This window comes from Sapajus apella, unplaced genomic scaffold (assembly GCF_009761245.1).
Source record: "Sapajus apella isolate SASKATOON/1434 unplaced genomic scaffold, GSC_monkey_1.0 scaffold38, whole genome shotgun sequence".
NCBI lineage: Eukaryota > Metazoa > Chordata > Mammalia > Primates > Cebidae > Sapajus > Sapajus apella.
The window spans coordinates 4617971-4643334 of NW_022436978.1; the positions used below are offsets into that span (position 1 = coordinate 4617971).

Genomic DNA, 25364 nt, shown 5'->3' on the forward strand with positions numbered 1-25364 from the left:
TAGTTTATAAAGTTTGTCTCATTTTTTGGTTGTTTCAGGTAGAAGGGTTACTTCATCTTGGTGGAAGTGGTCTGTTAGGATATTTCTGATAAGAATGTAGTATTTTTAAGTGTGTGAGAAGAATGAAAATAACATTTTAAAAAAATTTCTATAATTAGTGACCCCATCTTTATAGTTGCTAAGGCCAGAAATCTCAGAGTCATCCTTGACTCATCTCTCTGCAACCTCTAGTCCAAAATTCATGTTCATACCACTGCAAAATATAGTATATCCAGAATCTGACAACTCCTCATGACCTCTGCTGCTAGCATTGAAGGGGGCAAATTACTGAGCCTCTCTGTGCCTCAGTTCTTGATTTTGCAAAATAATGCCTAATAATAGCACCACTTCATAATATTGTTACGAAGTGTTAATAAGTCATTATTTTAAAAGTGCATAGAACAGTGCACAGTATGCATTAAGAATTTTTTGAGTGTTTGGGCTGGGCACCGTGGCTCATGCCTGTAATCCCAGTACTTTGGGAGGCTGAGGTGGGTGGATCGCCTGAGGTTGGGAGTTCGAGACCAGCTTGACTAACATGGAGAAACTCTGTCTCTACTAAAAAATACAAAAAAATTAGCCGGGCATGGTGGCACATGTCGGTAATCCCAGTTACTCAGGAGGCTGAGGCAGGAGAATTGCTTGAACCTGGGGAGGCGGAGGTTGCAGTGAGCCAAAATTGCACCATTGCACTCCAGCCTGGGCAACAAGAGCAAAACTCCATCTCAAAAAAAGAATTATGAGTGTTTATTCAGTGACAAAGGCAGAATTGGGATTCTCTCTCATGTCTGACTGGCTCCTGAGACATAGCTCTCTCATGTTACCTCTGCTTTTCTTCTGTGCCTAGAGTTGTGGTCAGTGCTGGAAAATACAAAATGGTGAAAAGAGTGGACACCTTCCCAGAAGACACTTGCTAGTTGGGTGACAGGAGCTAAATATGACAGAATCATGCTTTGATATAGTGAGAGATCATGGGCTGCAGCCCACCCTTCTGGGACTAGTTCTGGTAAAAGTCCCCACATCTGGACCTCTCACCCTTCTCCACACTCCCACCCCAGCTTATAGCCTGGGCTGTCCGAAACCACAGTAGGGAGCTTGTGACCTCCTGGGTTTAGATGACAAGACTCTGCTGCTTTAGAATTTGGCCCTAGTACCGAGGACCTCATTGTCTTTTATGTGTACTGCTCCGGAAAACACTTTGGAGCAAGGCAACCCTGACAGCTGCGAGGGTCTAGTGCTCTGACCCCACAAGCATGGATTTCATCTCACAATGGAGAGCCCCTATGTGCTTTGTGAGTGGTTTCTGAATTCATGCAAACATTTTCTCCCTCTAGAGAAGCTTATAGTTTCATGTTCTTGTCAGACTACAGACATGACCCTCTCTGATCCTCTTAGATAGCAGGCCCAGTTCAGGCTGTGTATCCTAAAACTAAAAGTGGGGTGCTAAGGTGGGAGCTACAAGGAATGAAGGGCGATGACTAACAGACATAAGCAGAGAAACAAATGAATGGGCTCTGCCTGAGTCTGTTTATCCACAATCGTGATTTACATGTGAACAAAGATGCTTAAGTTTATTTTATAAAATATTATTTTCAGTCAGAGATGGGGATTTGATGTTAGACGTTAATTTAATATGGAAGAGTTTATGCAGACTCCACTCGAGGACTAAATAGAATTAAAAATGTCAGCCTAGAGCTAGGACATTGCTAAAACGTTTTTCTGAGATTTTGCAGATACTGTCAAGTCAATAAATAAATTGATATATGGACTATATTTTGTGAATTTTTAAAAAATCTAATTTGTGTTACTAGAGCAGCAATGAAAAAGCTAAAACAACCATAGTGTATAAATATATTATTTCAGAAATACAATAATACTTTTTATTTTGTGCATGTTGGTGCCCATTATTTTATTGGCATTAACTCCTTTTGCATTAACTGACTTAAAACTATTGTCTTTAAAAACAAAATCATAAACAGTATGAAATTCTGAATGTTGCTTATAAAAATTCACTAACTGGGCACATTATACTATCTTGCTTATTAACAATTTTATTTAAACTATGAATTGGGATAAGCATTAGGTAGTTAATTTTTGACACCTTGAGAACAGTATGATTGTACTAAAACTAAATATATGCATCCTACTATTTTAAAAGATAATCTTTTTTTCAACTGTAGCTGGAGATATGAATAGCATACAGAATGTAAACTCCGGCTGACTCAGTAAGAGGACTGTTAGAGAGCTTCTGTATAAATTTGATGGGTTTAATTAAGCATCACTTGAACCAAACACATTTTTTGGCTCTACAAGCTCACTCACTTCTTTGTACACAGCGGTATATTCAGTTAGGTCCCAGGGATGTGGGAGAAGGTGCCATAATGTCTCCAGGATTTTTAAAAATTTAAATGTGTATTGAGATAATTGGAGATTCATATGCAGTGGTAAGAAATAATACGCAGAGGGCTGGGCGCAGTGGCTTATGCTTGTAATCTTAGTACTTTGGGAGGCTGAGGTGGGCGGATCACAAGGTCAGGAGTTCAAGACCAGCCTGGCCAATATGATGAAACCCCATCTCTACTAAAAATACAAAAATTAGCCAGGCTTGGTGGCAGGCACCTGTAGTCCCAGCTACTTGGGAGGCTGAGGCAGGAGAATCGCTTGAACCTGAGAGGTGAAGGTTGCAGTCAGCCAAGATTGAGCCACTGCACTCCAGCCTGGGCAACAGAGTGAGGCTCTGTCTCGAAAAAATATAAAAAAAAAAAGAAATAATACATGGAGATCTTGTGTACCCATGACTTAGTTTCCTGCATGGTAATATTTTGTAAAACTATAGAGCTGTGTCACAACCAGTATATTTACAGTGATACAATCCACTGATCTTACTCAGATTTCCCCAGTTGTACTTTGTACTTGTACTTGTTTGTGTGTATTTGTATTCTGGTTTTTTTTGAGACAGAGTTTTGCAATTGTCACCCAGGCTGGAGTACAATGGCACAATCTCAGCTCACTGCAACCTCTGCCTTCCGAGTTCAAGTGATTCTCCTGCCTCAGCCTCCCCAGTAGGTAGGATTATAGGCACGTGTCACCAGGCCCAGATAATTTTTTGTATTTTTATTAGAGACAGGGTTTGACCATGTTGGGCAGGCTGGTCTCAAACTCCTGACCTCAGATGATCCGCCTGCCTCACCCTCCCAAAGTGTTGGGATTACAGGTGTGAACCACCATGTCCAGCCTTGTGTTTAGTTCTATATAGTTTTGTCACATGTATAGGTTTGTGTATCCACCACCACCATCAAAATACAGGACTGTTCCATTATTGTAGGACCTCTCACTCCAATTCCTTACCGTTGATGACCACCAAAATCTGTTCTCCATCTCTAAAATTTTGTCTCTCAAAAATGTTATATAAATGAAATCATACAGTATATAACCTTTTGGGGTTGACTTTTTCGTTCAGCACAGTTCCCTGGAGATTCATTCAATATATGTGTATATCAATAGTTTATTTCTTTTTATTGCTGATTATTATTTATGGTGTATATGTGGGCGTGTGTGTGTGTATATATATATATATACACACACAAATACACACACACACACACACACACACACACACACACACACACACACACACACATATATATATATATACTTTTTTTGTTGTTGTTTAAACATTCACCCACTGAAGAACATCTGGTCTGATTCCTGTTTTTGGCTATTACAAATAAAGCTGCTATTTAGTAGCTTTTAGTACTGGTTTTTGTATTAACATAAATTTTTGTTCCTCTGGGATTAATGTTTAAAGGTAACATTGCTGGGTTGAATGGTAATTGCATGTTGAATTTTGTAAGAAACTGCCAAACGATTTTCCAGATTGGATTTACTATTTTGTATTCCCACTAGCAATGTGTGAGTGATCTGGTTTCTCCATATCCTTGCCATAATTTGGTGCTATCACTAATTTTTATTTTAGCCATTCTGATGGGTATGTAACGATATTGCATTGTAGTTTTAATTTGTATTTTCCTGATGGCTAATGTTGCTGAACATCTTTTCAAGTGCTTATTTGCCATTGATTGCTAAATCCTCTTCAGTGAAATGTCTGTCTGTTTTTGCCCATTTTCTAACTGAATTTTTTTTAGTTGTTTTAAAAATTATTTATGTATCCTAAGTAGTACTCCTCTGTTGGATATGTGGTTTGCAAATATTTTTTCCCAGTCTGTAGCTTCCCATAAGCTTTGAAAAGTTTTTAATTTCGATGAGGTCTCTTCATGACCTTTTAATGTTTGGTCTTTTTTGACAAATAGAGATAAGTACCTTCAATAGAATTAGAGCGTTTTTCTATTTTAATTATTTTTATTCCTTTTTATTCTCTACCTTCTCCTTGACTTTTACTCTCTTTAGCAACATAAACTTTTCTTGTGAAAAATATTGTAAAGTATTAAAATTGTACTTTATTTCAGTGTTCTTAATGTTCTTTAATAAGGAACTTTTTTTTTCTCTTGCCTTTTACAAACATCCAGAACATTTCCTTTTTGTTTGATCACATTTTTTTGCAAGCATTTGTTGGCAATTGTTTATGTTCAACAGTTACATGTTAGCTATACAGTCTTCCCCTTTCTTCAAAACCAGACCCATATGCAGATGGCATTTCATTTTTATCATAGTTAGTAGTGACAGAATAGCCCCCTAGAACCCATAGAGAAAATCTCTGAGTTTGTATATTTATTTTCTCCAGTTATGAAAAGAAAAGGCTACCCTCATTCATCAAGATTTAGAGATACGCCTTTCCTGAGTGTCCCTAGTCATTGGGCCTACCAGTGACTCTTCTGCAGTCCAGGGGTTGTGGGAGGGATGCCTTGCACACTTGACCCATCTGCCTCTTGTGTCCAGTTGAAGCAGCAGCCCTGGGTGAGGAGTGTGCCCCAGCTCCCCACATGCCCCAGACCTGTGGTAGGTTCCTGAGCCTCACTGAGCACTTCTTCTTCCCTACTGTAAAGAAGGGCAAGGGGAAGAATACAGCCCACCCTACCTTTCATGAAGGGCAGTCCAGAAAATTTCTCATATCTCTCTTTTTGTGGTATCTGACTCTAGTAAAAGAAGGTACCCAGTGACTTTCCCTGCTGTATGGATGCAGAGAGAAATGTACTTATCAACTGTTGGATAGCTAAAAAGATAATGATACCAAGCCAACTAACAAAAAGCACCTTTTTTTTTTTATGAAATGGAAATGACTTCTAGAATCTTTCAATAAGTAGGAATTATAGCTCATTTAGTTAATTATCAATAAAGATGTATTAGCACCTACTTGATGCCAGACTCTTTTCTTGGTAGAAGGGATACAGCAATGAACAAAAGGAAGGGAAACCTCTGTACTTATGAAGCGTATATTTTAGGGGGGAAAATAGATGATAACTAGATGAAATGTATAGTATATGAATCAGTGATAACCACTCGGGAGAAAAATAAGGTGAGTAAGAGAGATAGGAAGTACCATGGTGAGGGTGGTGGTACAGTTTTAAGGAAGTTGGTCTAAGAGAATGTCCTGGGGAGAGTGATTTCTGGGTTAAGACCTGAAGTGAGTGATGAGAAAGCCATGCAGATACCTGGTGGAGGAAAAGCAGCCTGGGCAGAGGGCACAGCACCCTCAAGGCCCAGAGGTGGGCCTGGGCTGTTCAAGAACAGCAAAGAAACTCATGTGGCTGGACCACAGGGAGTGATGGGAGCTCCAGTCCATAAATATCATGGAGAGGATCATACAGGATTATTTAAGTAATTTTGCTTCACTCTGGGTGGCATGGGAGCTGCCAGAGGGCTCTGAGCAGAGGGGTGGATAGTCAGAGTCTGACTTTTGCATTAATTGGGTCTCTGGATACTCTGTTGGCTGTAGAATGCACAGGATATGAGCAAAGGCAGAGAGACCAGGTAGGAAGCTATGGCAATGGCTTAGGACAGAAACAATGGAGTCCTGGACCAGGGCAGGAAATGTGGAGATATGTGGAGGTGGCCAAAGCGATTGGGTTGTGAATAGATTTTCAAGGCAAAATGAAGGATTTGATATGTTGGAAGTGAGGGGTAACAAAAGAGAGGCATCACAGATGACCCTCAGGTTTGGCCTGAGCAGCTTCACAAATGGGATTGTCATTTCTGAGACAAGGACAACATTATGAATGATTTGTGTCAAGTAAGTCTTACATAATACTGTAAGAGCATTACATCTTTATTTTAAAGGTGAGGATTAACATGCATAGAGTAAAATGCATTTAAGTGTACTCATTCCAAATTGTAGCTTTGCAGGAACACTAGATCTTAAATATATTTTATTCATCATTGGAATTTGGGGGAAATATTTTTTATTTCTTTAATAATTTACATATTAAATCCTTTATCATTTTTAGCTGTTATGAGAAGGCACATCTCTCTCTCTGCTACAGATTGAAACATAAAATAATTTCTTCCACAAGTATCTTTTAGCCCTATTATGCATACTCATAATATCCTAGCCCTATAGGGAGAATAAAGTACAATCTTTGCCCTTAGGGACCATATTATTTAGTTGAACATAAACAAATGATGTGAAAATTGCAGAATAATAGCAAATTCAAACACAGATGGTTTTTTGTTTCTTGACTTCATGAATGTGTATGTCACTTCATCCTCTGGAATGTCTGTCACAAAATGACAGTGTTTCGGTTCTGTGATCTGAAACATGACTTACTGAAAAGAGCATGTGAAGAAAATGTATTATATCATTCCTGATGAGTAAGAAAGCCAACCGAGGTTTTGAAGCGTGCCTCACATAAAGGGCTTTGATGTGGCATAATTTTGGGTTTCACTGGTACCTGAGTAAACTTTTGTAGATGATGACATCTCATGAAAAACACATGCTTCTTAGTCAATTTACTAGTGAAATAGTGTTGGGAGAATGCAGCCTATAGGCAGTCCTCATGCTCAGCAGGAAAATGTTCTGACAATTAAAACAATTCTAATTTGATTCTTATTTTCTCGTAGAAAAAGTGACGTGACAGAGAATGTTGATTCTGACTGGGGATCTGATGCCCAACATTTTATAGAAATTACCGTAAACATTGTACTTAATTACATTTATTTTCAAGCGTAAGTGGCATGCTATTTAGTATAAAACTTAGATACTATTTAAAAACTCAATGGCATTTTATTTATGCTAACACTATCGCATACTATACCAGAGGCTGCTTTTGTTTTCATGTACTCTACTTAAATTTTACTAAAGCAAATCTGAGTAACTCTCATGGCACTTAATGGAATTCAAAAGAACTTTATTCAGATTTTTACCATCTTCTTTGAAAGAAACCTTGGCCTGGTTGATACATTTTTGAAAAACTGATTCAAGAATAATTTTCTTTCAACTGGGTGCAGTGGCTCACACCTGTAATGCCAGCACGTTGAGAGGCCAAGAGGATGGATCATGAGGTCAGGAGTTTGAGACCAGCCTGGCTAACATGGTGAAACCCTGTCTCCACTAAAAATAAAAAATTAGCCATGCGTGATGGCACGCACCTGTAATCCCAGCTACTCAAGAGGCTGAGGCAGGAGACTCGCTTGAACCTGGTAGGCTGAGGTTACAGTGACCCAAGATCACGCCACTGTAGCCCAGCACGGATGACAGAGGGAGACTCCATATAAAAAAAAAAAAAAAAAAAAAAAACCATTAAACAATAACTCCTTATTATCCCCTCCACCTAAATTATATATATAAATTTTCTTTCTGTCATTCCTCTTATATTTTGTTGAACAGGCTTTTCCCTCTAAACTACATAAACTAATCTGGTTTTTTATGAACAATAACTTGCTTAGCAATGGCAGAAAGCTGTGCCATCATAGATAGATACAGTTGTAATCAGCTAGGTACTAATCACATTGCTGATCTGTTTTATAATTGTGATTTACATTTCTTAGCAGAGATATTTCACGCTTTTCCTTTTCCTTTGATTTGTTTCTATTGGTCTTTTTTTCACCAATGCAAACTTTAGATTGCCAACACTTTAAATTCCTAACACTTTATTTTTATTTGTTTATTTTTGGAGGTAAGGTTTTGCTCTTATCGCCCAGGCTGGAGTACAGTGGTGTGATCTTGGCTCACTGCAGTCTCCGCCTCCCAGGTTCAAGCAATTCTCCTGCCTCAGCCTCCTGAGAGCTGGGATTACAGGCACCTGCCACCATACCTGGCTAATTTTTGTATTTTTAGCCTTAAAATCATAAAAATAATCTGATTAAAGTGCAGTTGTTTTAATAGGATAAATGACTATGAGGTAATGAGACCTCTCTTTGTATGACAGCACTTAGAAATTTAAAAAAATCTTCACTGCTAGAGCAGCCAAGGCAGCCCATAAACTTAGGCTGCGCTTGTCCTGACACCTGTTTGAAACTATTTTATTTGGTTTCTTCAGAGATGGTTTCATACCCACATGAGAAAATTTGTTTTTTATGTTATGGTGATAGCTCACTCTCCCTTTAACTAATATTGTTCTCTTTGCCCTGTCTTCCTTATCACATGGCTTAGCTCTGCCCGCTTCTCTTCATTCATGGCTGCTTAAGCTTCTGATGGATCTTGAAGGGAGTAGATAAACTTTCTTTGTGACTTTGGAGCCATCACATTTGATCTTTGGGCCTACTCCCCTCTCCTCATCTACTGGGATAAATATTAGTACTGATCTACTTGTAAGACTTCTTTTTCCCAAGAAGATAATTAGGTTATCTCTCTCCCTACCCCTCACCAAGAAATCAAAATAAATTAGAACCTTCCTTTCAGTATCCGAGAGTCTTTAAAGGTGTTTTAAACCACTAGAGGGAGCCCATATTGTTCTGATTTCTGAATCCTATAATGTTTCACAACTTGATTTTATTGCCTGTAGAAAAGGATCTCTCTAACCAATGACTGGATCAGTACATCCATAACTGTAGTGATCTCTTTTAGTTTGCCTCTTTTCTTTTTTTTCCCAATATTTTTATTGTGGTAAAATATACATAATACAAAATTTACTGTCTTGACCATTTTTAAGTTTACAATTCAGTGGTATTAAATAAATTCATAATGTGCAACCACAGTCATCATCCATCTTTATAACTCTTTTCATCTTGTAAAATAGAAACTCTGTACCCATTAAACAATAACTCCTTATTATCCCCTCCACCTAGCTCCTGGAAACAGCACTTGTACTTTCTGTTTTTATAATTTTGACTATACTAGGTATTGGATATACAGTACTTGTCTTTTTGTGACCTATTTCCTTTAACATAATGTCCTCAGGGTTCATCCATGCTGTTGCATGTCAGAATTCCCTTAGTTTTTAAGGCTGAATAATATTCCATTGCACATATGTACCGAATTTTGCTTATCCATTCATCTGTTGGTAAACACTTGTGGTGCATCCACTTTTTAGCTGTTGTTTTAGTTCATTTGTGTTGCTATAAAGGAATACCTGAGCCTGGGTAATTTGTTTTTAAAAGAGGTTTATTTGGCTCATGGTTCTGCACACTGTACAAGAAGTGTAGCCCAAGCATCTCCATCTGGTGAGGGCCTCTGCTGCATAGTCCAGACTACAAAGTAGAGGGAAGGAAATGGCTGGTTTCCTCTGTGCCATGCTTCGGACTTGGAATCTTTTACCCAGGCTTTGAAAGCCACGGGAGTTGGTATTTATTCCCCACTCTTCTGTCCACATGCCATCCCATCAGAGTTTCTGTTGCTTTCTAGAACACTGTGGGGGCAAGACTTTCCTACTGGCACAATTGGTAGGTAACACTACCCTCAAGGGTTGTGGAAGGTTAAAGGGAGCTGGCGTGTAGAGATCACATGGTGAGAGAGGAAGCAAGAGGCGGGGAGGTGCCAGGGTTTTTTTTTTTAACAACCAGCTCTGGCAGGAACTAATAGAGCGAGAACTCACTCATCACAGCAAGGATGTCACCAAGCCATTCATGAGGAATTTGCGCCCATGACCCAAACACTGCCCTTTAGGCACCATCTCCAATATCAGGGATCAAATGTCTGGGGAAACAAATATACCTGGTATATTCTATTTTAAATATGGTAATTCTATTTTTAATTATTTGAGGAACTTTCACACTGTTTTCCATAGTGGCTGTGTATCATTTTACATTTCCACCAGGAATGCACAAGGATTCCATTTTCTCCGTATTCTCACCAACGTGTGTTATTTTCTGGTTTTGTTTGTTTGTTTATAGTAGCCATCCTAATGGATGTGAGGTAAGGAGAAAATTGGAAAATCACCAAACAGAGACCATCATTTATACTAGTGTTTTTGTATTCTGTGGCTCAGAATGGGCTGTGGGTAGAGTAATTTGATCATTTTTGATAGCTCCTTGACTGGGGTCTATGGCTATCTTCCTCCCCTTCTCCATAACGTTCCATATCACCTTCCACCACCTTTCTTTCCAGCAATCCCTGGACAGATTTAGTCCCATTCAGCAGAATATCAGTTGTGTGTAGACGTTGTTATACTGGGCTCTGTGGCAAAGTGGAAGGTGAATAATGAACTGTCCTTGTCGGGGTAACAATCTTAGCCTTCATTGCATTCAGGGAATGTATTTTGGCTTCTTTCAACCTTTCTTCCCTTTGCTCTCCTCTCTCTACTAAGGAGCTTGACCTCATGATTTCTCAGATCCCCTCCACTCCTTCAAATTCTCTAGATTTTTCATTTATCGATCAGTGGAGTTGTTTTTGTATTTTATTGTCTTTTTAAAATATTGGGAATTTATAAGATTTTACACTTCCTGCTATAGTTTGAATGTTTGTCCCACCAAATCTCATGTTGAAATCTGATCTGCAATGTTGGAGGTAGTGCCTAATGGGCAGTGTTTGGGTTATGGGGGCAGATCCCTCATGAATGGCTTGATGCCATCCTTGTGATAACAGATGAGCTCCCACTCTGTTAATTCCTGCTGGAGCTGATTGTGAAAATGCCTGGCATTTCCCCTCCCCTTGCTTCCTCTCTTACCATGTGACTGCACAGCTGGCTCCCCTTCACCTTCCACCATGAGTGGAAGCAGGCTGAGGGTCTCACCAGATGGAGATGCTGGTAGCATGCCTCTTTTACAGCCTGAAGAATCATGAGCCAAATAAACCTCTTTTCTTTATAGATTACTCAGCCTCAGATATTTCTTCATAGCGATACTAATGGACGATGACATTTCCTGTTTTAGAATACAACTAATTTCTTTACTGAGAGATTCGAGTTCATTCAACTCTACACACAGCACCCTCCCCAGTCCTCTTACATACCTATGTTATAAGATGCTCTGCCTTCCATTGTTGTTGTTGTGGTTGTTGTTGACCACCATTCTAAGTTGAGCTATAGGAAGTCATGTAGATGTCGAAGCTTATGCAGTCTTTCTAAACCTTCTAAGATTATGCCAACCCAATTCAGAATACATACGCTGATAAAGTAAGATATTTTTAGGATAATTTCTGTAATGGTTGTGTTTGTGTATTGAAGTGTCATTCAGGGTTGAAAAGGCAAATCCTGATTTCTTAATTACCTTCAAGAGTGGTTTTACTATTAATATCTGTAGAGTTACAGCTTAGGACAGAAGCCTAAGAGATCATACCACCACATTTTACTGAGCCTAAGGTTAGTACCTTTTAGTACCTCTGAAATTGAATGTATTTTACAGTGGCTATCAGGTGGCTGCCATCATCAACATGTGGACAAACTTGAATGTCAACACTGGTAATGTGATTTGGCAACAGCAACTCCTCATGGTTTCAGTCAGTATAGAATATGAGTTCTGAGTGGGGCTGTAAACCTTTCATTGACCCCTTTTTATAAGATCAGAAAAAGCACAAGCATGGAACCTTGCAAATGGGTGCCAGCTGCTTGGAAGGAAATCCTGGTTAGAGTGGGGAAGCACTGTTTTAAGGACTGCTGCCTCATCCACACTGCCAAGGCCACATAAAATCATTTTGTATTGGAAAACTTGTGCAATATCAACTCTGAGATAAAAGTTGATTTAGAAGTCTTGAACTCTGAATGTCTAAAAAACCTAGTAGTACAATAACCAGTACATTACGCTTATATTTTATATGTAGCACAGAATTGATAATAAAAAATTTATCTAAAAAAGTTTTTTAAAAGCCCTTCAAATTAGAATTCTAGGTAATAAGAACACTTTGTGTAATTGTTTAATTGGCAGTATTTTTTTGTGTGTGGTGGTACCATAAGAGAATGGTGTGTCTTATGGGGTCTTACAGTTTATGGTATTGTTGAAAGAAGGTAATAGTGGGAAGTGTGGTTTGCCTGCATTTCTGACCTTCCTCTCTAGCACCCAGCTTTTGCACTGCTGCTGATCCTGGCTTCTGTGCCTTGTAAATGCCCTTTTTCCTGCCTCAGTGCTCCTCCTATACTCCTCAGCCTGCTTCCTATACTTCCTTTGATGTCCAATCTAAAACAGACTTCCTCTGCCAAGTAAACACTTCTCCATCTAGAACATTCAGTGTACATCTGTGGAAGCACATCATTTGAACTACACTTGACTATGTATATTGCTGTGGAAATATTTTATATTTGTTTCATGACTATGTTCCTCAACTGTAAAAGATTATAAACTCTTTGTGATAGGCTCTCTGCACCCTATCACAAGTATCACTTGATAAATACTTGCTGAGTTTATTTCTACTCTGCATTTGCCTGTGCCATTGTTAGAAATTTGAAGACATATGTGAAAAATATGGACAAACAGTTTAACTGCTCCCTCTCTAGTGGTTTCTCTACATGAGCCATGGAACTCTGGTGGAGAAGGCTCAAAGTAATCCCCTGGTTTTGGTGTGATTTTAGCTGCTGCTTCAGTACTCACCACCACCTCAGATAATTGGGTCTGGGGACTTACCCCCAGTACCCATGCACCACAGCCTCAAGATTGTTGTATTGCAGAACCATTTGACAATGAAAGATTGTGTATGTGTGTTTACCTTATATGTATATAGCAAGGATTAAATTCTTTCATAGCACTGAGTACAGGAAATGTTTTTATTTTTCTGATTTTTATTCCCCTCTTACTCCACCTGCTGAAAGTACAGTTCCATTTGTGTTTTGACTGCTCTTTGCTTCTCCCTGGGATGTGCAAGAATAAGAGGAAAAACAAAGGACAGCATTAGTAAATCTCACCTATGATAAGCTGCATAGTCCAGACTACAAAGTAGAGGAAAGGGAATGGCTGGTTTCCTCTGTGCCACGCTTTGGACTTGGAATCTTTTACCCAGGCTTTGAAAGCCACAGGAGTTGGTATTTATTCCCCACTCTTCCGTCCACATGCCATCCCATCAGAGTTTCTGTTGCTTTCTAGGACATGCTGGGGGCAAGTCTCGCCTACTGGCACAATTGATAGGTAACACTGCCCTCAAGGATTGCCCTCCCAGGTTAGGTCACATCTGCCCCACTGCACAGTTCTTCCCCTCAATCAGCTGGATTTTGCAGGGGTGGAGGCCAGTTAGCTTGCCCTCTGGGTACAACCCATCTTCTGGGGAGGAATTAGAAATGTCCAAGGCCAGAACAGCCATTTGCTTCTCAAGAACTGGGCAGGAAAACTCCCACCACCTCCTTGCTGTACCTGCCAACAGCTAGTCGATGGCCAAACCAAGCATCAAGTCTTATCCTACTGAACATACACCCTTTGCAGTGCAGAGCAAGGCTTCAGTGTTTCATTCTTTAAAAAAAAAAAAAAAATACATGAACAGAAAATTTTGTTCTACTGAAATCCTTTTAAAATAATTACCAGATTAATGCTTGATTGACAGTTGAGAATTTATTCTGATAGGGACACAATATATGAATCATTCCATATAAGAAGTACAGAAATGATGCAACAAAATTGAAATTAAGCATCACCATTAAGATACATGTGTGAGTTCCATCTTCAGGTCTTTTAAGTCCATGTTAGAGTAGCTCAATTCGTACTGGCTTTTCCTTTCATATATCACAGCGAAAACATAAAAAACATTGTGTTTGAGGTGAAATAGAAATTCAGACTATAAATCTATATTTCATAGAAATAGTGAATATATATCACAGAAATATACAAGTCTCCCTCCATGCTGCTCTCCTCCCCCATGCAAACACCAGGCATAGGAAGGTTCTGTAGGAGGGCAGAAGGTATGTGGGAGGTGGTAGGAACTCTTCCCCTCCCTCACTCCAGGGACTTAGGCTTTTCATGATGTCTCTCTTAGGAACAGCTTCACAAAGATTAAGTAAGGTGGATTCCTTAACTAGCCCTAGATCCACCCTGCTCAGGGAACACAAGCGTGAAAGGGAGACCCTTTCTCTACTTTTCTGGGACTGGAGTTTTCTGCAGTCAGGAAAAACAGCAGGAGCGTGTGCTGTTTGCCAAAGGTTGAAACTCTAAAGACAGTTCTCCCAAAGAGGAGGTAAAAGATAACCATGTACGGAGATAGGGTTATGTGGCTATGGGATACTTTTCTTTGTTTTGTAAACTATTAAAGTTTTCTGTCTTCTTTTTCAATTACAAAAGCATTACTTGCTTATTGCAACCAGATAAAGACTATAGAGATTTCCTTCTGTGCACACGCTGACATTTGTGTGGTAGGTAGGTTTGCTTGTGCCTCCCGTGGGGTGAGAGAGTAGGAATTACCCACGCATTTACCCTACAGTAGGCTTATTGTCTGCACTTAATTCAAAATGACAAAAATCTTTTGAAATGTGGCAGAATAAGAAAAAGTGCTCAGATATGTACTCTTCATCCCAGCTACCAAAGAAAATTCTGCAATTGCTCACCAAGTCCCATGTCCTACCCCCATACTGCAAAGTAGGATTGTTCTTTGTCTTTAAGGATGCAAAATATGAATATAGGGAATTCCATTGCTGGGAAGGGCAGGGCCTAAATCCGAGAGCTTACATCACTGTACATCTTCAGGAACAGGAAGAAGAAAGGGAGAAGAGAACAAAAATCAGAGCAGGATTTGAATATTGGTTTGGACCTGGTTTTGTTGGGTGCTGTGGTTCAGGGGTGGGGGACAAAAGAGAAGCTTCAGAGTGGTGAAGTGTGGAGAAAACTGGTGGGAAGAAAGGGGGAGACATGGTAAGTACCATGCAAAAAATGTGAATAAAGAATAGAATAACTAGCTTGGGCAACATGGTGAAACCCTGTCTCTGTCCCAGCTCCCCTCACCCCCAAAATATATATGTAGATTAGCAAGGTATGGTGGTGTGCCCCTGTAATCTCAGGTACTCAGGAGCCTGAGGTAAGAGGATTCCTTGAGCTCGGAAGATGGAGGCTGCATTAAGCCAATATTGTGCCACTGCACTTGAGCCTGGGGAACAGAGCAAGACCCTGTCTGAAAAAAAAGAATAGTTCTTAAATTAGTTTTTGGTTTCTGAGCTGTGCTTCTGAAATTTGACACTCCTTAGGAATATATAACTAGGGAACCATGCTTGTCATGGCTACAAAGGGGTTGCATATGTCAATATATACAGGTAAATAAATATATACCTTGCTGTTTGTAATGGCTGCAGAATATTCCACAGGGTCCAGCTTTTCTCCTGTCAGTAGCCATTCTGATTATTTTCCGATATTTTTTAGTTACTGTGAATGTAACTTTTCTGTACATATACCCTTTTTCAATAGATTACATATTCCTAAAAGTAGAATTGCTGAATCAAAGATTAAGCAGTATTTTTAATAGGTACAGTGAGATCATTTTCCAGAAGTGTCCTGCTAGGTTATTTATGAGAGCCCCATTTTCATATACCTTATTATCTACTTGCTGATAAAAATATTTTTTTCCCAAGTTGGGTAGGCAAAATGTCGTCTGAGGTGGATTAGGTTCAATTTCCTGACCAGCAGTGAGAGTGAAAACTTTTCTATTATGTTAAATGGCCACTTGCCATGCCTCATCTGTGAAGTTGCCTACACATGACTTAAGCTCATTTTTCTTTTAAGAAAGACAATTTATCTTCTTCTTATGAATTTGCAACAATTTTATATTTTAAGTGTATTAACTCTTTGGTCACATGTTACAAATATTTTCTCCTATCGTTTAATATTTTAATTTTGTCTCTGGCATATGTTACATACATACTTTTTTTCCCACTTTTATATAGCCCAAGTATATATTTTTCTTTGTTTCTCCTGGTTTCTTGTCTTGCTTAAGACTTCCAAACCTCAAAATTTCTTGGAGGAGTTTTGAATTTTGTTTGCTACATGTCCTATTTACATTTAGTTGTTTAATTCATTTAAAAATTATTTTTGTTTTAAATTAGTTTAGTTTTGAAGTAGGAATCCAACTTCATATTTTCCAAGAGAATAGTGATTTATATCATTTATTAAACCATCTTTTCCTGTAGCCTAAAATACTGCCTTTATCACATGTATATTGAGATTCTCTTCTATTTCCCTGAGTGACCATTTTGTCTGTTTTTGAGCCAATTCACATTGTTCTGATTATAGCTGTTATAGTAAGTTTTCGTACTTGATAGGGCAAAATTTTTTCTAAAAATTTTCCTACTACAATGTTTTACCTAGAAATTTGTTGATAATTCTTTTACATTTATTTTTCTATATAAACTTTAAAATTATTTAGTTTGGCCTCAACAAAATTCATTAGGCTCTGATTGAAATTGTGTTAAATTTGTATATGAATTTTGGAAAGAGTAACACTTTTGTGATGAGTTTGTCCTCCTAAAAACATATTCACTGTCTCCGTTTGTCAGTGGCTTGTTATATATTCTTCCATAAAGTTTTATAGTTCTTTCTTATAGGCTCTGTACTTTTTTTTTCTTTGGTAATTGGTTGCATTTATTTCTCTTGTAAATAGTATTTTTCTAATCAATCTTCATTTTTTACTAGTTATTACTGCTATAAAGAAGATCTTTGAAAAATATATCCAATAATTACTATGCCCTCTTGTTAGTTATAATTGGTTGTTAGTTTTTCTTGGGTTTATACTCATAGCTGCAAACAAGGATAATGTTTTTTTTTCTGCTAATACTCAGACTATTTATTCATTTTATTTTTTTATTTTTTGAGATAGAGTTTTGTTCTTGTTGCCCAGGCTAGAATGCAATGGCATGATCTCAGCTCACTGCAACCTCCGCCTCCTGGGTTCAAACAGTTCTCCTGCCTCAGCCTGCCAAGTAGCTGGGATTATAGGCACCTGCCACCATGCCCAGCTAATTTTTGTATTTTTAGTAGAGATGGGGTTTCCTTTGTTGGCCAGGCTGGTCTCAAACCCCTGACCTCAGGTGATCCACCTGCCTCAGCCTCCCAAAGTGGCTGGAATTACAGGTGTGAGCCACCTTGGCTGTCCACTCATACTATTTGTTTTATGCCTTCTCTTATTTCATTAGCTAGGGCCTCAAGAACAATATTGCAAACATCCCTGTCAGTCTTGACTTCAATAGTAATGGCCTTATCATTTGTTTGCAGGCCAGGAGTGGTGGCTTATGCCTGTAATGCCTGCACTTTGGGAGGTAGAAGTGGGAGGATTGCTTAAAGCCAGGAGTTCATGACTAGCCTGGACAACAAAGCAAGACCCTATCTCTGAAAAATTTAAAAATTAGCTTAGTGTGGTGGTATGTGCTTGTAGTCCCAGCTACTCAGGAGGCTGAGGCAGGAGGATCACTTGAATCTAGGAGTTAAGAGATTACAGTGACCTGTGATCATGTCACTGCACTCCAGCCAGGTTGACAGAATGAGACCTGTCTCTTAATGATGAGTTGTTTGCTGTAGGTTTGTAGTAAATTATTTTTATTTAAGTATATTTTTCTACTTCTATTTTAGGTCGTTTTCGGTTTGCTTATTTTAGTTAGGAATAACTATTGAATGTTATGCCAAGTGCTTTTTTAACCTTTATGTTTTATTGTATGGTTATCTTTTTTTTTTTTATTTTCTTTTTGTGATTTTATTGTATGGTTGTCTTTTTACTTAAAAATGTAATAAACTATGTTGATGGTTTTGCTAATGTTAAGCCATCTCTGCGTTCCTGAAATAAACCATGTTGTATTATTATGTTGTATTCTGTGTATTTTTTCTGGCAGCAAATCCATATGGGCTTGCAGCAACTTCAATTCTTGACTCCTCAGAAGGATTTGACCAAGGAGTATAAGGCAGGAGAGACCGACACAAGTTTTAGAGCAGGAGTGAAAGTTTATTAAAAAGCTTTACAGCAGGAATGAAAGAAAGTAAAGTACACTTAGAAGAGGTCCAAGCAGGTGACTTGTGGGATGAAGTATGCGGTTTGACCTTTGACTTAGGGTTGCTTGTTGTTTTTCTTGTAGATAGAGTCTTGCTCTGTCCCCCAGGCTGGAGTGCAATTGTGCAATCTCGACTCCCTGCAACCTCTGCCTCCCGGGTTCAAGTGATTCTCATGCTGATCCTCCCGAGTAGCTGGGATTACAGGCACCTGCCACTACGCCTAATTTTTGTATTTTTAATAGAGATGAGGTTTCGCTACATTGGCCAGGCTGGTCTCAAATTCCTGATTTCAGGTGATCCACCCGCCTTGGCCTCCCAAAGTGCTGGGATTACAGATGTGAGCCACCATGCTTGGCCTGCTTAGGGTTTTGTATGTTGGCATACTTCCAGGGTTTTGCATTCCTTCTCCTGATTCTTACCCTGGGGTGGGGTGTCCACATGCTCAGTAGCCTACTAGCGTTTGGGAGGTGAGCATGCATAGTGTGTTTAACTGGAATTGTATGCATGCTCACTTGAGGCATCTTCCCTTACCAGTCAAATGTCCCTGGAAAGTCATATACCAATTAAACCCCGCCCCCCTGCCATTCTGCCTCTTAATATGCATTCCTGTGCTCACTCGTCCAACTCCTGAGATCTTATCGGGAACCTGTTGCTCACCAGTTTCAGGTGTTCTCTATCAGGAGACTACCTTTCCCTGGCCCCGGCTGTGATCAATTATTATTTTAGAGAGAGAGTCAGCAACCGCCTATCACCTGATGGTCACCTGAAGTTCCGTGTGTGTTTGGTTGGGGGGGGAGGCATGCTGGGACCCCTCTCCTGCCCTGCTAATGCCTGACTAGCTACCTACTATAACAAATTCACTTCTGAGTTCTATTTGCCAGTACTTGATTTAGAATCTTTTCATAATATTTATAAGTGAAATTGATTTGTTTTTCTTTATCGTACTTTGGTATTAAGTGTATTCGAGCTTCTTATAATGAATTAGGGGGAGCCTTCTTTCCTTTTCTATGGTCTAGACCAGTTTGAGTACATAGCAAGTACCTGATTTCTGTGATGATTTCTGCTGCCCAGGGTGTGGATTATTACTGAGTTTTTAATCTTCACTATTACCTCAAAATATGACCTTGTTTTCAAAGAAGATCTTTAAAATACTTTTTATTCCCCTCTTCCAAATTGCCAAGTTTTTGGTTATCTCATTGATTTGTTTGTTTGTTTTGTTTTTGTTTTTTTAGGCGAAGTCTTACTCTGTTGCCCAGGCTGGAGTGTAGTGGCATGATCTCTGCTCACTGCAACCTCCACCGCCCAGGTACAAGTGATTCTCCTGCCTCAGCCTCCCAAGTAACTGGGACTACAGGTGCCCACCACCACACCCAGCTAATTTTTTTTATTTTTAGTAGAGATAGGGTTTCATCATGTTGGCCAGGCTGGTCTCAAACTCCTGACCTACCCGCCTTGGCCTCCCAAAGTGCTGGGATTACAGGCATGAGCCAACGTACCTGGCCTGTTATCTAACTGTTTTGCTTTTTATTACACTGTGTTTAGATAAAAAGTTTTTAAATTTCACGTTTTTAGGCAAGAAACTTAATTGCAACAGGAGGGAATATTTAAGAGAGGAGAGAAACACACACACACCATGCAAGACTTTTGTTGTGGCATAGTTGGAGACCTGAGAAGGGGAAGGTAACTGGATTTATCAGGAAGAGGGAGGCCAGGGCCACATGTCAAAGTCTGGCTGCAGCCCTGACTCCTTATAAGCTGAGTGACTTTATGCAAGCCTTCTCTGACTTCAGGCTGTTTTTTCCGTCATCCATGCATCACGTGGAGAACAGCCTAATGTAATTGCAGTGACGATCAGAAGAAATAATATTCAAGGACTTCTGAACCCTTAAAGCATTATTTTGATGCAAAGGGTACTGTTACAGGCTTATTCTTTTCCGGTGATTCGTTATAACAGAATGCCTCTTAAGTAAAAGCAGACTTTTATTTGTAAATGTTTAGGTATTTATTGATTTTTGTAAGATAGCTTTTTTTTTTTTTTTTTAATCAGGGCCACTGATGACCGTGAGAATCAAAACAGGTTTTAATTTCACCTTTTGTTTTTTTCACCTGGAAAAGAGACTGGTCTTTTTTTTAGCAAACTAGTCTTCTAGCTCAAAGAAAAGAAAATAGAAATAATTTTTTTTCTGGCATGCACTTTCAATACTGGCTAATTGAACTACATGTTCTGAGCACCTGAAATGAAAATTATTTAAGAGTTCATTCTGTCAGACTGTGTAATCTCCTAGTCTCATTGTGAAAACTTGCTGCATCCTCTTGTACCCCTTGTCTTCCTTCACTGATCACCCTAAGGACCGAGGAAGAGCTTTCCCCTTGGCTCTCCAAAGGTTCACTGAAAAATCAACTTGCAAAAGGCAGATTAATAGGAGAAAAGGCATACAGATTTATTTAACATGTATACATGGGAGCTTTCATAATGAAGATCCAACTCTCCAATAAAGTACAGAAGCTTATATACCGTCTTGAGGTTGTAGAAAGAATGCAGGCTCAGAGTATGGCCAAAAACAGGTTTTAAGGTTATAGGAGAGAGAAAAAAGGAGGACGGGCTAGCAAAAGTGGCCTTATTATGTAGATGAGGCCTCATAGCTAGAAGCCCTCAGAGAGAATAGATAGTAAATGTGTTTTTTCAGACTTATAAAGGTGTCAGACTCAATCTCTCCCAGATCTGGGAAAGGCCTAGAAAGGGAAGGCCTGGCCACATTAATGGAGATTCTCTACAGTTGCAAATTTCCCCGACCAGAGGCAGCTTTGCAAGGCCACTTCCGTCTGCTGGCCCTGTGGCAACCATTTCAAAATTTGTCAAAGAAATATACTTTGGGGTAAAATATTTTTATTTTCTTCAAGTGCAGTTAACTGTAAAGACATAAACTGCAAATGCCTAGATAATTGGTTATGCCTGTTGGGGGAGAACACATCCCCCATCTCCATAATCTAAACCAAAAATAAAATCCTAAGGCCCCCACCGACTGAATGGACCCTCTCAGCCAAGAGGACCTCAGAGAAACCTGAAAAACTGTGTTCTTGACCATGCTGAGAAGGGAGGTTAGACATACCTTGTTATACCCACTCCCTTTTGGAGTTTAAGCACAACTAACTGGCATTAACATTGAAATGGAGATTATTAGACTGATAAAACAGACTCTAGCATTAAGATAGCAAATTCCAACCTAATTCTGGTATAGCATCACATGACAGCAGACACTGAGGGAAATAAAAATATTTTACCCCAAAAATATATTTCTTTGACATATTTTGAAATGGCCCTGCTGAACTGTCTCTTGTGGGAGGAATTTGCATCTGTAGAGATATCTCCATTAATGTGGCCAGGCCTTCCCTTTCTAGGTCTTTCTGGGATCTAGGAGAGATTAAATGAGATTGACACATTTAAGATCTGAAAAGAGACATTCACCATCTACATTCTCTGAAAGACGGAGGCTTCATCTGCATAACAAGAACCTTGGTCTGGCTGGGCCTGTGGCTCACACCTGTAATCCCAGCACTTTAGGAGGCTGAGGTGGGCAGATCACTTGAGCCCAGGATATTGAGACCAACCTGGGCAACATGGCAAAACCCCATCTCTACGAACAAACAAAAACCCCAGGCATGGTGGGGGGGTGCCTGCAGCCCCAGCTACTTGAGAGGCTGAGGTGGGAGGATCATTGAGTCTGGGAGGTTGAGGCTGCAGTGAATCATGATTGCACCACTGTACTCCAGCCTAGGTGATAGAATGAGACCCTGTATCAAATAATAATAGTAAAGAAACTCAGTCTCCATAGCTCCCACCGTAACTTAACTCAGGTATTTCTTTCAAGAATTCAGCAAAGCTGAATTATTTCAACCAACTGCCAATCAGAAAATGTTTGAATCCGCCTATGACCTATATCCCTGCTTCAAGGTATCTTACCTCTTTAGGCTGAACCAATGTATACCTTTCATGTATTGATTTATGACTTTGCTTCTAACTCTGTCTCCCTAAAATGTATAAAACCAAACTGTAACCCAACCACCTCAGGCGCACTGTTTCAGGACGTCTTGAAACTGTACACTGCAATGGTCACTTACATTGGCTCAGCATAAACCTCTTGAGATATTTCACAGAATTTTGTTTTTCTCTTAACACTAATCAATCATGTGGATAAGATTGGCTTATGAATCTTCTGAGTGATATGAGGTACTGAGGTGACTGATTTTAGTTTTTGTTTCTATTGCATGGTTAGGAATCAGACCAAGTGTTATATGTTATCCCAGAGGCATTAACATGAACTGTTACATGGAAATCTATTTCTAGAAACTTGGCTTCTCTGATGAGATACCATTTTGTAGTACGAATGGAAAAAACAAAAAGCACACCACCTGAAGACAAAATTATAAGATCACCAAAACTCTATAAAAATGTCCCATTACTAAACTTATTGAAAGAAAGGTTTAAGGCCTGGAAGCAGATCTTTTTTACTCACACTGGCGTTAACCAGGAAGTCCTTTCTACAAGAAATGAACAAAGAGACATTTTCTTAAAAATGAATGATCATCTTGTTGAATTCCTGCTTTGTGGCATTTGACGCTGATCATCCATGTCCCAGAGCACAGGAAGCTTATAGCATAAAATGATTAGAGAAGATATAATTAATTTTCATATGTGACCAAAAATTGACTCTCCTAAGAGACAAATTTAATAAGCATTCTCTTTCTTTACCATTCACGCCCTATTTAACGGATTGCCTACCCATTACCAGTTTCTCCTGGAGACTGGGCCTCCTCCCTCAGCTGACTGCAAGGGTACAGCTTTGCTCCTGGTGAGGACTGTGTCCCCATCCCTGTTCCCTGCCCAGTGTTGAGCACATGAGCACCCAGCCTAGGCTACACCTGGCAACCCATCTTTGCGAGGTTTGAAATTGCCACAGAGTTGTCTGTCTTGGTCTGGGTGTTGTCCCAGATTGGAGAGATGTGAGATTAGGAGCTATTAGCCAAGGCCTTTTTGGTCACACAGTCTGGGACTCAGAACCCCTCAGAAGCTAGAGAGAAGTAGGAACCCAGCAGAGAAGAGGCTTCAGGGTCATGGCTGGCCATCTTTGACTAGCAAAAGATTAGTGTGCTTACCTGAGTATGGTTTTTTGGTGGGGCATAACTGTGTTGGCAGCAGTTCCTAGGGGCAGAGTTCTTCACAATTCACATAGCAGGTCTCACACTGGGGAGCAGGTGGCGTATTAGATGATTGTTCAGGGGCTTCCAATCCTAAGATCCCATGGTTCTCTAAAGGCATGTCAATGGAAAGAGTCAAACTCTGTAAAATATTTGAAGAGATTTATTCTGAGCCAAATATGAGTGACTGATGGCTCATGACACAGCCCCAGGAGATCCTGAGAACATGTGCCCAAGGTAGTTGGGCTATAGCTTGTTTTTTTTTATTTTAGGGAGACGTAAGACATCAATCAATACATATAAGATGTACACTGGTCTGAAAGGTTCTCTGAGGTTCAGGTACTGGGGACTGTCATTTTAGTGTGATTTGGAAAGTCTCTGGCTTCCAGGTCATAGGTGTATTAAAAGATTTTCTGATTGGCAATTGGCTGAAAGAGTTATTATCTAAAGACATGAAAATCAATAGAAAGGATTGTCTGGATTAAGATAAGTGGTTGTGGAGACTAAGGTTTTATCATGCAGATGAAGCCTCCAGATAGTGGGGTTCTGAAGGAATAGATTGTAAATCTTTCCTATCATTCCTGTCAGTCTTAAGATCTCTGTTTTGATGTTAATGCTGGTCAACTGGGCCTGAATTCCAACGGGAGGAGAGTATAATTAGGCATGTTCAACACCCTCATGTTCAACCCCCCATGTCCTGTCATGGCCTGAACTAGTTTTTCAGGTTAACTTTGGAATGCCTTGGCTGAGTGAAGGACTCTCAGTCAGATGGGGAGCTTAGAATTTTATTTTTGGTTTATAAGCACAAATACCTGCCATAATTTAAAAACTACATTTTACTCATTTTTTTTCACTTACAGTTGACTAAGCAAATTCAGTTTTTTAATCTAATATTTTATTTTATTAAAGTAATACATATAAATAATTTTATATTTATAAAAGTCAGATAGTTCTTTAAAAGTAATAACTGTTATTTGTGTCCAATAATACTGAATATTAAACATATTTAATAAAGAGATCTTCCAAATAGGCTTTGTGTGAGTGACAACACTGTTTTATTTCGTGCTTGGGTGCAAGCGGGCCAAATCTGAGAAAGGACAGGTGAAGTGGGTAAGGGTGGGAATTCGTTTTATAGGTTGGGGCAATTTTGTGGGGGGTGGGGGTGTTACAGAGTAAGATCAGTTACAGTGGTGGGTGGGGTAAGGTGTAAGAATAGTTAAGATGGTAGGGTGGGGCGAGGAGTATTCACATTATCATAAGAATAGTTAAGATGGCAAGATGGGGTGAGGAGTATTCACATTATCATAAGAACAGTTAAGATAATGGGGTGGGGTGAGAGGCTTGTCAGGGGAAGCTCTGCTGGGTGATTAGGGGTAATGGGGAACGCAGGCGGGAGAGAGGGCAGCTGGGGAGAGGGCGGCTGGGGAGAGGGCGACTGAGGGGACTATCAGCCGAGGCAGGCAGGACTTCAGACTTTCTGGGTGTAGGCTTGCAGATGGAGACCTGACAATAACAAAACAATGGGCCTCTGCCCTTTCCCAATTTCCTATAGTAAGTGACTCAAATTTTTAGCCTTTTTTTCTGCTGTTTACATCTATATTTCTAAATACTGTGCTTTTCAGTTTTATTGACTCTCTGCTATAAAATATGAATGTCTTTGTTCCATCCTGCCAGTGTGGTTTCACATCACAACTTTTGGTTAAATCAGTATTTAGTGATTGTATTATTATGCAAATGGTATTTGTAGGTAAGCATGTAACATGCCATGATTGTTTCCTTAAACGTAACTGAGTTGAAAATGGCCTCATTTTTTGTTTGGTTTCTGTGTACCTACCATTGATTATCTCCTAAACATAGTGTGCTTAAACACACCAGACAGCTTCTCAGTGTGCTGTGTTGTTTCCTTGGAGAGGGTATTCCTGGAA

General features: G+C 39.5%; 1 protein-coding gene and 1 long non-coding RNA gene across 11 annotated transcripts in view; both read left to right on the forward strand.

The window, feature by feature from the left end:
- The window catches only part of ANO10 (anoctamin 10), a 233691-nt gene that overhangs the window by 97585 nt on the left and 110742 nt on the right, over positions 1-25364 (forward strand). The window lies entirely within an intron of this gene.
- On the forward strand, positions 8223-23937 carry LOC116564779. The gene is made up of 3 exons (XR_004275086.1): positions 8223-10944; positions 21809-21814; positions 23926-23937. It is a non-coding gene; the product is annotated as an uncharacterized LOC116564779 (long non-coding RNA).